Source organism: Schistocerca gregaria, chromosome 7 (assembly GCF_023897955.1).
Source record: "Schistocerca gregaria isolate iqSchGreg1 chromosome 7, iqSchGreg1.2, whole genome shotgun sequence".
NCBI lineage: Eukaryota > Metazoa > Arthropoda > Insecta > Orthoptera > Acrididae > Schistocerca > Schistocerca gregaria.
In genome coordinates this window covers 194253319-194266544 of record NC_064926.1, presented here as the reverse complement: position 1 = coordinate 194266544, position 13226 = coordinate 194253319, and the positions used below count along the sequence as shown (strand labels likewise).

The 13226-nt window shown below is 43.1% G+C and overlaps 1 protein-coding gene and 1 non-coding gene across 5 annotated transcripts in view; one reads left to right on the top strand and one right to left on the bottom strand.

Annotated features, from left to right (window-relative positions):
• The window catches only part of LOC126282049 (glycine receptor subunit alpha-3), a 692635-nt gene that overhangs the window by 554808 nt on the left and 124601 nt on the right, over positions 1–13226 (bottom strand). The window lies entirely within an intron of this gene.
• Positions 7513–7587, top strand: Trnas-cga (transfer RNA serine (anticodon CGA)). The gene has a single exon. It is a non-coding gene; the product is annotated as a tRNA-Ser (tRNA).

Below are 13226 nucleotides of genomic sequence, written 5' to 3'. Positions count from 1 at the left end.
GATGGGATAAGTATACAGTGAAACAGTAGTCAGAACACCCAGGTCCTTAGACGGATGTCTACTATATTATCGTGGGTGAGAACCACTTAATTTCTCACAGCACCCTTTTGGGAAACGAAGACTTCCTTTCTTATATATGAAATATCTCAGAACATAAGTCGGTATAATACCATTCAATGGAAATATACAAAATATGTCAACTTATTGGTCTGTCTCTCCACAAGATTTATTAATGGTTCTAAGTGAAAATGTAGCTAAAATAAACTGTTTTAGAGATTCTAGAACTTTTTTTTCAATTTTAATTCTCATCAACATCGGTATCTAAAAAAATTAGAAGTTTCCACCCTATTTACCACTTCCTCACCGTATGTTACACTTATCGTCGGTGTAGTATCTCTAGACGTGTAGAACTGAATATGTTGGGTCTTTTTAAAATTGAGAGTGAGACCATTCGCAGAAAACCGGTCAATGACACTGTTAAGAATATGGTTTACCATTTCTTTTTGTTTCCATTGTGGCAAGAAATCTTAACGTGACTGCCCATCTGTGTCAGAAAGTAAACAAGTTAGACACTGGAACTGGCTGCTGTTATGAAACTTTTTGGGAAAGATATACAGTGTGTAACAAAAAAGTACGACACAAATTGCAGGACGCATTCCTCACACGTAGATAAAGATATATTATATGAACATGCGTCCGCAAACGCTTTGTTTCCGTGCTACAACTATTTTTTCCAACTCAATCATTGGAAACACACAAAAACAGAACGCTAGAATGATGGGGAAAATACGCACTTGGTGACGTCCAGTTACGTTGTGCACCGCCAGATGTCCTTGTTAACACGCGACATTGATCATTGCTTGCTTACAGGTAACATCGACTGTTGAAGCGATCGGTACGACCGTTACAAGCACACGGGTTACTCTTTAGAGTTAGTCACAGATTTGGTTCGTGCAATGGCAGTCTACACAAATGCAGAGATGGCAGATGCCCATTTGATGTATGGATTAGCTCATTTTAGTATTAATGTCCGTCGGCTTCTACCTAACAGATTCGGTGACAGATGGATAAGCAGAGATGGACCAATTGCTTGCCCTCACACTCTCCGGACCTAAATCCACAGTACCTCTATTTGAATACTCTTGTGCGTGAAACCCCAGTACAAGATGTTCAGAGTCTCCATACCCATATTATGGAAGGCTGTGAAGCCATACACATCAGCGCATCCGAGATTCACTACGAGAGTGGGTACGTGCATGCGTCGAAGCCCACGGAAGGCATATTGAACGTCTCCTGTGAGAAAGAGTTGCATGTGGTATGCTGGTGCGTTCTGCTTATGTGTGTTTCACACGATTAATGAGTTGGAGAAACATGGAAACGAAGCGTTTCCCGACCAATGTTTAACATAATTTCTTCGTCTACATGTGAGGAGTGTGTTCTGCAATTTGTGACGTACATTCTTGTTACACCATATACACACATCTCATGGTTTTATGAGCTGCCTCATGCTTTTATCTCGCTGGTAAATATCTTTTTCAATGATAGCGAGTATCTTCGAAACAATCTCCCCTTCCACTCGAATGAAATCTCCATCTTGAAAACTAGGTGATGAAGTACGTTACCTCAGAGTGACGGTAATCAATACAACGTCATTAATATTGATATTATGCATGCAAAAACTGACCGACACTACAGCCACATTCCCTTTAAAACTGAAAATGTGATGAAGGTTCAACTGTGTTAACGAATAGCTTCTACTAGTACCAATCTCAGATCGCTGTACAGCATAATGTAGTGTTCCTCTGGCAGCAGTTCGCTATTCAGGCCATAGAATCTTCTCCGTGACTTTTTCCGTCCCTCTTCGAAGATCGCTAACAGAGTTAACGAAACCATTTTACGCGCTTCCATTTTCGTATACAAAGTGAGTGATTAGCGCGCAAGATGAAGCCGACAACTGCCGCTGGGGAGCGCTGCGGTACCAAATCAGGGTGAGGAGGACGTCATGTTTTGTGAGATGTATCAGGTTGCCTCAGAGCTTGTAGTAACCAGGACGGACACCAACCACATCTGGTGAGCTTCGTTATGAGAACCACGTCGCGTGTGAGGACGGCATTACTCCCTGCTGTTTCTTGAGAAGCAGTATGGGGGAAACAGCCAGAACAGTATGTTGCCTTGACTCAGTTAATAAAGGTGATATCTCTACCAGTAGAACGGTGCCAGAGTTAGTCTCGCTCCCACCAAGATGTTCATCACGTCCCCCAAGTGGCACAATGAACAGATCTGACCCCAATGTACACATTCGAAGCATGATGAGATGACGTTTTTTCCAGTTTGCATTACTGGCGGCACCCTCGACTATTTGTATTGAAAGACGTATGTTTATCTGAGTCCATCTTTCATTAGAGTATGTCCTATCTACTAGGTGCGGTATTTTATTACTTTTATAAGCCACTCTACTCGGACCGATGCCTATTGAAAGTACTCTATGGGCTATGTGTTTCATTTAATCCTTTTTCATTTTCGATCAGCAGCCTCTATTTCACGAACACTCCCTGTCTTGCATGAAATCCCTTCTGTTTGTTTGGCTGTTGACTAAGGCGAATTGTCTGCCCACTCTGAGCTTAGCGATAGAGGGCTGAACCGTTGGAATGCCCAGGACAATAGCATGAGGGGAAATCTAAGAACAAGGATAGAAGTGGAGACAGAGGACCCCAGCGTCTCTGTCTTGGCCTACGTGAATTGGAGCGCTCAGGTGGAGCGAATTTTCTATTGGTTGCTGGATGTTAGCAGTAGAAATTTCGAAATCTTTCGAGGAAGTCTTGTCAGTTAAAACAGGCGAATAAGGGATCAGCGGGGCGCCTTTTTTTTTTTTTTACGAGAGCCGATTGGGCCGTCAAGTTGCACCAGGAAGCTAGGCCTGCGACTGGCTAGAGTGTGCGTAAAAAAAAAAAAAAAAAAAAAAAAAAAAAAAAAAAAGTGCGTCCTATCGGAGGTGTGGAGGAGCAGACGGGAGCAGTGAAAGACGGGGCGAGCTACAGTCAGGGTGTGTTGGAGGTGCTGCTGGCCGGCGGGGACACGCTATGCAGCTGTACCACGGGGCAGTGGTAGTGAGACGCAATGACACTGTTTGCTGCCGTACTGCTAGTTAGGTCGCGATCAGACCTTTTTCGTATTTACAGTTCTTTGTATTGAAGTCCGCAGCTCGTGGTCTTGAGGTAGCATTCTCGCTTCCTGCGCACGGGGTCCCGGGTTCGATTCCCGGCGGGGTCAGGAATTTTCTCTCCCTCATGATGACTGGGTGTTGTGTGTTCTTCATCATCAATCCACCATCATTGACTCACAAGTCGCCGAAGTGGCGTCAACTGAAAAGGACTTTCTCCCGTGCAAATCGGTTCACAAAGTTTTAAGTTCATCGGCCCCGAGAGTCTGTGAATGAGTAATAGCATCTTTCTTGTTCTTTGCTCTTAGCAGCTTGTTTATTCCAGCTGCAGCGTGTTGGATCACACACAAGCTTATAACATCCTTTCCCTTGTTCCCATAGAGGTACCCATCCACTTGTCTGCTAAGTTATGGTCGAGTCTTTATTTCTTAATGGACAGTGGCACTGAATGACATTGTTTGTTACGTAGTTCAAATTTCCTTCATGTAAAAGTAACTATTAATAATTTCTAAGGTTTGAATTCAGTCTTACATCAAGCGCCTCCCCCCTCCAGGTCATTTTTCAGACGCACCAGGCAGTAGATTAATAAATATATGAACTATGGTTAAACATTGTGATCGTCTACATTTACATCTACATACATACTCTGCAAGCTACCGTACGGTGCGTGGCGGAGGGTACCCTACTCGACCACCAGTGATTTCCTTTCCTGTTCCATTCGCAAATAGAGCGAAGGAAAAACGACTACCTACATGCGTCCGTTTAAGTGCAAATTTCTCGTTTATTATCTTCGTGGTATGTTGGCGGCAGTAGACTCCTTCGACAGTCAGCTTCAAATGCTGTTTCTCTAAATTTTCTCAGTAGCGTGTCTCGAAAAGAACGTCGCCTTCCTTCAGGGATTCCCATTTGAGTTCCCGAAGCCTCTCCGTATCACTTAAGTGATGTTAGAACCTACCAATAACAGATCTAACAGCCCGCCTCTGAATTTCTTTGAATCCGACCTGTTACGAATCCCAAACAGTAAAACAGTACTAAAGAAAAGGTCACATGAGAATCCTACATGCGGTCTCCTTTCAGGCCAACCACTCTTTCTTAAAATTCTCCCAATAAACCGAAGCCGATCATTCACCTTCCCAGCCACAGTTTTCACATGCTCGTTCCATTTCAAATCGCTTTGCAACGTAATGTTTCCATAAGGACACTAGTAATACTCTATCCGAACATTACGGGTTTGTTCTTCCTGCTCATCCGCATTAACTTACATTTTTCTCTGTGAAGATTTAGGTGCCATTCGTCGCACCAACTGGAAATTTTGTCTAAGTCTTTTTCTGTCTTCCTATAGTCACTGAACTCCGATCCCTTATCGCAAACCACAGTATCCTCAGCAAACGACTGCACATTGCTGCCCACCCCGTCCGCCAAACCATTTATGTATGTAGAGAACAACAGTGCTCCTATCACACCTCCCTAGGCCACTCCTGACGATACCCTTGTCTCTGATGAGCATTCGCCGTCGAGGACAACGTACTGGGTTGTATTACTTAAAAAGTATTCGAGTCGCTCACATATCTGTGAACCTATTCCGTATGCTCGTACCTTCTTTATCAACCTGTCATGGGGCACCGTGCCAAACGCATTCCGGAAATCTCCATAAGACCATACTGTGCTGCATGTTTCCGTTGCGTTAGGTTAAAGATATTGTTTTACTTGTTTTGAGGGCAGCAAGTCCTTCTACAAAGGGCATTCAAAAAGTTTTGCACAGTCATCTCTAATTTTTTTATTTTTTGCTGGAGGAGAATGAAATTTTTTGTGAACATAATTGGAACATTAACCTGTAAGTTGGTGTATAAAACTATTTTCTTTTATTTGCAGGTCAGTCATAAAGGACCGTCTAGTAGATGTCAGGTTGCGTCAACGGTCAGTGATGGAGTTCCTCTTCAAGCCACAGCGATTCACAGAAAGTTGTCCCCGTTTATGGGGAGGGTACAGTGGATCGCAGCAGGTTTCTGTGGTGGTTGCAGAGGTTTAAAGAAGGTGACTTTCACGAACAGCAGGCCAAAATGTGATAGCCTCCCCCTCCTGGGATCAGTGTGGTGTCATTTTCATTGACTTGTCCCCGTTTATGGGGAGGGTACAGTGGATCGCAGCAGGTTTCTGTGGTGGTTGCAGAGGTTTAAAGAAGGTGACTTTCACGAACAGCAGGCCAAAAGGTGATAGCCTCCCCCTCCTGGGATCAGTGTGGTGTCATTTTCATTGACTTTTTGGAACCTGGCTCCAAAATTAACCGGGACCGTTACTGTTTGGCATTGGTCAAACTGCGACGTGCCTTCAAGACCCACAGACCACAGCTTCAGTGTCAGCTCATCACACTCCGCCATGACAATGCGAAACCCCATACAGCCCTTATGACGCAAAAGAAAATCAGGCCGGCCGCTGTGGCTGAGCTAGGTGCTTCAGTCTGGAACCGCGCTGCTGCTCCGGTCGCAGGCTCGAATCCTGCCTCGGGCATGGATGTCTGTGATGTCCTTAGGTTAGTTAGGTTTAAGTAGTTCTAAGTCTTGGGGACTGGTGATCTCAGATGTTAAGTTCCATAGTGCTTAGAGCCATTTGAACAATTTGAGAAAAATCAGGAAAATGGGCTGCAAAATTGTTCCTCATCCTCCCTAAAGTCCGGACTTGGCTCCCTCTGAAGGCCCACCTGCAAGATAAGACATTTGGTAGTGAGAAAGAACTTATTTCCTGTGTCAGGCGATAGCGCAAAAGTCAATCTCAGAATTTTACCAAATTGCATTTACATCATGTAAAGAACGTTGGGGCAGATGAGTCACAGCTGTTGGCGGCTACATTGAGTATGCTCAGTGTACAGCTAAATGTTTCACGTATGTTCACAAAAAAATTCATTCTCCTCCTGTAAAAAACAAAAAAAATTGGAGACGACTTCTGAACGCTCTTTGTTCTTTGATTAACCACAGTGTGGGCGTTGGACTTACGGGGTACCACACCATCGTCAGTGGATGTGTTAAAAGAACACTAGGAATCAGTGGTATTACTGTTAAATTTTTGCCTATTTTTAGTCATAAATAGAGGTTAAGATCATTAGTATTTGATCAGAGCACTCCATACTACCAAACATAAAAACACAGCCGACACCTTATACTAGCAACAAGTGGAAGTAATTTGAAAGACTTTTCCCCTATCCCCACACGGCATCCAACATCTCTAAGATGGTCTCTACGCACAATTACAAGCTTGTATTTAGTTAGGCTAGATCATGCTACACAACATTACGAAACTCTGTAGCAGTATTACATGTATGACCAGGAGAGCAACCAAGATCTAAGGTAAGAGTGAGGGGGAGAGTGGTGGGGGGGGGGGGGGCGGAAGAAACCTCATGTTAATTCAGGGATGAATGACGAAATAGTTCTGAGATGTCACGACAGAAACTCCAGTTAGACGTGTTGATTTAAATTAGTTGGCATTTGATGTTCAAGGAGCAAATCTGCGGCGTTGTCGCGACAATTCCTCTTCGCATGTAGTCGTCACAGCTCTCTACAGTGATAGAAGTTCTCCTTGTATTTACTCTTACAGAAAACACGTAACAAATCTGAAATTCACTCAACGTACAGATCTCTGTAGTGTCTGTAAGCATGAAGAAAATATTTTCTTAATTTTGGTTAGGATGGAGCTACATTTTTTTCCTTGAAATATACGCAATTTTCGTGTCACACACAGTCCTTTGTGTGGTGGAAGTGGCAACACAGTGAGAGCCCACAATACGAGATCACTCGCACTGTCCAGCCCTCTAGCTGTGAAACGCCAGCTACTCCAAATAACTATCAAGCGGCAGAATCCAAACGTGAGTAATGTTACTACCGCTGTTTTCAACTGGTGGTGTGTTTACTCAGTTATTCTGTGATTGGGACTGCGTTGGCACTCGATATGTGTATGGACTAGCGGTAGAATTTATGCTTGTGTGCGTATTTGCATTTGAGATTTCTGCCTGTAGGTGTTTTATACTCCAAACTCCTATCACAATAAAAAATAAATAATTTTTGACAGTTTTAAGCGGAAGAATTTGTGGGTTCTGGACCCATCTTGCATAAACCTAAGTTAAAAATTAATATTATTTTTATTATTCCATAATGCACGTTATACTATTCGTTTCACAACCTCTGCTTACATTGCTGGATTTACTCGTGACAAGAAAAATTTCCTCTTTCTTTTACAGTCTGTTTATTAAAGTTTTGTACCATCTTCATCTACGTCTACTACCATACGATACAGTGCCTTTTACCACTGCTAGTGATACCTTCTCCACTGGCGTTTAAAGCTGGGAGGAGGGGCGTGAGTCGTGCTTGGGTAGCTCAGTCGGTAGAGCACTTGCCCGCGAAAGGCAAAGGTCCCGAGTTCGAGTCTCGGCCCGGCACACAGTTTTAATCTGCCAGAAAGTTTCAATTCCTTCTCTAGTTAGTCCCGCAAATGGAGCGAAGGAAAAACAATTATCTATGTGCCTCTGTACGAGCACTTCTTTCGTCTTCGCGGTCCTCACGTGTGGTGCACAATGGTGGCAGTAGAGTCGTTTTGCAGTCAGTCGCAATGTCGGTCCTCTAATCTTTCTCGGTAGTGTTTCCTGAAAATAATTCGTTCTCCTCTGCAGAGATTCTCTTTCGAGTACTCGCGTACAGATCGAACCTACCGGTAACAAATGTAGCAGCACGCCTGAGAATTGATTCGAAGTCTAACTTTAATCCTATCTTATCGAGATCCCAAACAATCAAGCAGTTGTCAGCAGTGGGTTTCACTAGTGATCTATACACAATCTCCTTTATACATGAGCGACACTTTCCTAAAATTCTCCAGACAAACTGAAGTCTACTATACATCTTCCCTGCAACCGAGCTTGTGTGCTCGTTCCATATCATGTCGCTTTGCAACTTTACGCCTAAACATATAATCGTCGTGACTGTGATAAGCAACACATTACTAATACCGTACTCGAACATTACAGGATTATAATATATAGAGTGCAGCAATCAGTCGTCCTTTTTGGATTTTATTATGTAAATCCAGATTTCGGCTAGTAACCAGCCATTCTCAGTGCTAAAAATACAAGAAGTACATAGTCAGATGCTATACTAAAAAGTTACAACTAATGGCATAAATTATATGGTTTTAATATTGTATACCGCTATTTTTTATTGTGTGTGTGTGTGTGTGTGTGTGTGTGTGTGATATCTTATAGGACTTAACTGCTAAGATCATCAGTCCCTAAACTTACAAACTACTTAACCTAAATTATCCTAAGGACAAACATACACACCCATGCCCGAGGGAGGAATCGATCCTCCGCCGGGACCAGCTGCACAGTCCGCGACTGCAGCGCCTCAGACCGCTCGGCTAATCCCGCTCGGCTATTTTTTTATTCTCAATGCATATAAGTCCCTTTTGTTCGGGCGTCAGATCAACTAATACCGTAGTTGTATATGGCTTGTGCCTTATAAATAATTTTTCAAAAAAAAAAAAAAAACAGTTTTACCCATCTGACGTTACTTAGATGTTTAAAGAATAAAACAACTCACTCACAAGGAGTGAACCTAGAAATTTTCTTATATATATTTTCTATATTTACCGGCAAATGTGAAATAACTCGGACAGCAATGTAAAGAATTTTACTTACGTTTTATCTTATGAAATTCCCATGTAAATTTGAAGTGTTTTACTTCCCTTAAATATTACATACGTAGTTCATATAGAGGGCGCCATATGTTCTCCACATAGCCCACCTTTTGTATACAGCAGTATTCAAAGAATTGTGACTGACGCCCGAACAACAGGGACTTCCATGCGCTGAGAATAAAAAATAGTGGTATGTCATTTACAACCCAAATACGTTATGCCATTAGTTGTAACTTTTTATTATAGCATCTGACTATGTACTCCTTGTATTTTTAGCATTGAGAATCTGGATTTGAATAATAAAATCTAAAAAGGACGACAGATTGCTGCACTCTATAATTTATTTCACATACAGTCGCTGAGTGCATCCACTTTCCGAATGGAAGGTAACCTGATTACAGGATTATTTACCCTAATCGACATTAGCTTCAATTTATCCACATTTAGAGAATGCTGTCATTCGTCACACCAAATCGAAATCTCCAAGTCACCCTGCACTCTCCTACATTTATCGAACGAGGCCACCTTCCCATATATCACAGCATCGTCAGCAAACAGCCGCAGATTCCCGCTCCCCTGTCTATCAGATCGTTTATGTGCATAGAGAACAATAGGATCCAATCAAAGTTCCTTGGCACTCCTAGCGATACCTTTGTCTCTTACTGACAAGCACCGGCCAGGGCAACGCACTGGGTTCTGATAATGTAGAAGTCTTTGAGCCACTCAAGTAGGCCTATCTAAGACGAGATTCCGCATGCACGGACCTCCATAGTTTGTGTTTCTTTTAAACTCGCAAACCTCTTTCTCAGTAAGCATTTGACCCCATGAAATCGCAGCTTACAGCCATGTGTGCAACAGAGGTAAAAGGCGGAACTGCATTCTTGTGTGACCCGACGGAGGTTCGAGTCCTCCCTCAGCCATGGGTGTGTGTGTTTGTCCTTAGGATAATTTAGGTTAAGTGGTGTATAAGCTTAGGGACTGATAACCTTAGCAGTTAAGTCCCATAAGATTACACACTTTTTTTTGCATTCTTGTGTGTGTGAACTTCTAATGGACCAAACTGCTAAGGTCATCGGTCCCTAGAATTACACACTACTTAAACTAGCTTATGCTAAGAACAACACACACACACACACACACACACACCCATGCCAGAGGGAGGAGTCGACCCTCCGGCGGGAGGGGCAGCGCATCCATGAAAAGGCGCCTCAAACCACGCGGCCACTCAGCGGGGCGAACTGCATTCTGAGTCCAGTTCAGCACAGCGTGGTGCACCTCCGCTTGTGGACGTGATAATGCTGTTTATGCAAGTAGTTCCGTCTGTGATTCCCGTGTGGGAATCGAGTAACACTTATCAGTGTCCATGGTAACAACTTTCGACTGAGCAAAGAGGATCAAATTACTGCGGGTATGAACTCCTGCCATGGAATCATCGTAATGTAAGGCCAGCAGCTCGCCAAGTGCTCACGTGGTCACGTGGTCTAGCACAAAAGACCAAGTCCATTTCACGAAAGTTGCAGTGTACATAATCTTAATATCACGAAACAAAAAACAAAAAATGGTTCAAATGGCTCTGAGCACTATGGGACTCAACAGCTGTAGTCATCAGTCCCCTAGAACTTAGAACTACTTAAACCTAACTAACCTAAGGACATCACACACATCCATGCCCGAGGCAGGATGTGAACCTGCGATCGTAGCAGTCTTCAAACTGGTCCCACGTGCTCCCTCTAGAGACCCAGGACAGCGATCAAGGCGAAAAAGGTAGAGCCATCGTGGCTACAGGGAAGCTGTTGAATTGTGTGCACAAATAAAGAAAAATATCCAGCACCCATCTTCTCCCACTAATCAGCGTGGTATTAACCCAAAAACGTATCTAGCCATATAGGCATTCAAATGTAATTAAAAGAGACAGATGGAAAATACTCTAGTTACAAGAAGAATAAAATGCGAAAGGCGTGCATAGAGAACGAGAATGAAGTACACGCCTTTCATCGTAAACGCTTTGACACTTTGCTACAAAAAGGATGATTGTCGCCTCGGGATGTCGTCCGCTGAATTTAAGTACAGCGAAGCGATTCGAACAGTCACCCTCAATCGCGAAACACTTAAACTTTCCAAACAAAAGGATCTCATTTTCATCTAATAGATTGCGGCCTTTTATCTGGCAAGCCCCAGTAAAAAAGCACCTAAATACAAATTATTTGTCAACAAATTTTCGTATTCGCGAATGCACCGGAAAACAGGCTCATTTGTCTCAGAAAAAAATTATTATTCAACACGGAGTTAATGGGGTGCAAGGATTAGCAAATTCTGGGTGACATGAAATTCTCCTTATAGACAAACTTTCTTGCAGTGGACATGTTTATACAGTTTGACTCTTACTTAAATGGAAAAACCCTGACATTTCAATGCGTTTGGTGAGAGTCGATCCGCTGTCTGTGGTGGTGGTGCTCTTACATTTGTTGTCAGTCGGCAATACAAGTACTCACCCGGAAAAACTGGAAAATCATGCAGTATAAAATAATATTCGTGTAGGGGTGAAATGTATCAGATACTCGTATTTATGACACACGGTGCAGTTAAACAGCATATGCAATTATCACGTGGCCTGTTGCAAACAATGAGCTTGTATACCCACACAATAGCAAAAGAAACAAGGAAGAGTTGAAAAGAAACGAGCACGTTGACATTAGTCTTCTTAATAACTTCCTCTATTACAAAACTACTCCTTTTACTGATCACGCAGACATACATTGAACCTTCTCGTTCAGCATCCAAATTCAGACTGTGTAGAAAAGAGATAAACTGATCCATAATATATAAAAAATTATCAAAGAATCCAGCTGAATGAAGAGAGTTTCAGAATCTAACATGCCCATGGATGCCACTAATGTGGACACACGACTAAATCCAAACTAACAAATAAATCCCACTTCCAACTGAAAGGCCTACTAATGGCAAGAGATTTACCTGTGCCTACTCGTCCTGACGATACAATGCAGGCTTACACGGCCGGTACTGTTTTCACTTAAAACTTCCGGGCTGGTAGGCCGTGGTCGGTGTATAAAACTCTCCCCTGACTTTTCGTCTCCGACTGTGGAAGACACCCTTCGAGGTAAAGCGGCGAACCGCGAAGAGAACTCGAGGAAGCGCTGTTTACATAGGCAGTACAGAGGGCGCCACTGTCAATCACATGGAGTCGGCTATGAGACTGTCTTTGGTAATGCCAACATATTCGATTGAAACCAATCGATCGTCACGCTTGCGGTGCAAAGCTGACATCCAAATTTTATCCAGTTTAACACCTTTGTCTTTCCTGTTAAAATCATTACTGTCTTTATCAATCTCGATAGCCTTTCTATACATGCGTGCATAACAGTGCGACGTTTTAGATATGACGCTCGTCTCGCTGAATTGTATTTCATGTTCACCTTCCTGGTAAACATGTTCCGCTACGGCCGATTTATCCGTGTGGCCCAGGGGGCAATTTCTCTTATGTTGAACAAGACAACTCTATGTGGTACCGATATAAACCTGTCCAAGACTACAAGGAATTCTATATACCCCCGGTGTAGCCAAAGGATGTCGTCCATCTTTCGCCGATTCGACGATCTTAGATATTCATATTCTTTTATTTTCCTGGTGGGTCTGAAAATAGTTTTTATCCCGTACTTGCTTAAAACTTTCCCATTGCGATCTGTGACCTTACTGATGAACGGAAGAGAAACCTTGACAAGTTAAAGGAAATGAGTGTGGGCCCGCATTATTATGCACACATTTATAGAGGGGCTATCGATATTGATAAACACCGTAATAATTTTAACACAAAAGACGAAGACGTTAAACTGGATAAAATTTGGATGTCAGCTTTGCACCGCAAGCGTGACGATCGATTACTTTCAATCGAGAATTTTGGCATTGCCAGAGACAATCTCATAGCCGACGCCACGTGATGGACAGAGGCGCCCTCTGGACTGCCTGTATAATCAGCGCTTCCTCGAGTTCTCTTCGTAGTTCGCCGCTTTACCTCAGAGGACGTCTCTCGCAGTCGCAGACGGAACGTCAAGGGAGAGTTTTATACATCGACCACGGCCTATCAGCCCGGAAGTTTTAAGTGAAGACTACTCGTCCTGAATGAGTTCAGCCGATTGCAAATGTGATGTGTTGCATAAGCCAGTAGCATATAGCAATAACAGTAGTAGATTTGCACCAGTATTACATGAAACAGCAAGCTGCGACTGTGTGAACGAACCGAAACAAAGCCAGACGAGAAGTACTTAATACTCACAAGCAACAAGGGCGATAGCAAACTGGGCCCAGGCTACGCCAAAAAAACAGTACGATTTCTCACAAGAAGTCGTCCAATTAGGCACAGATAAGCAAAGAG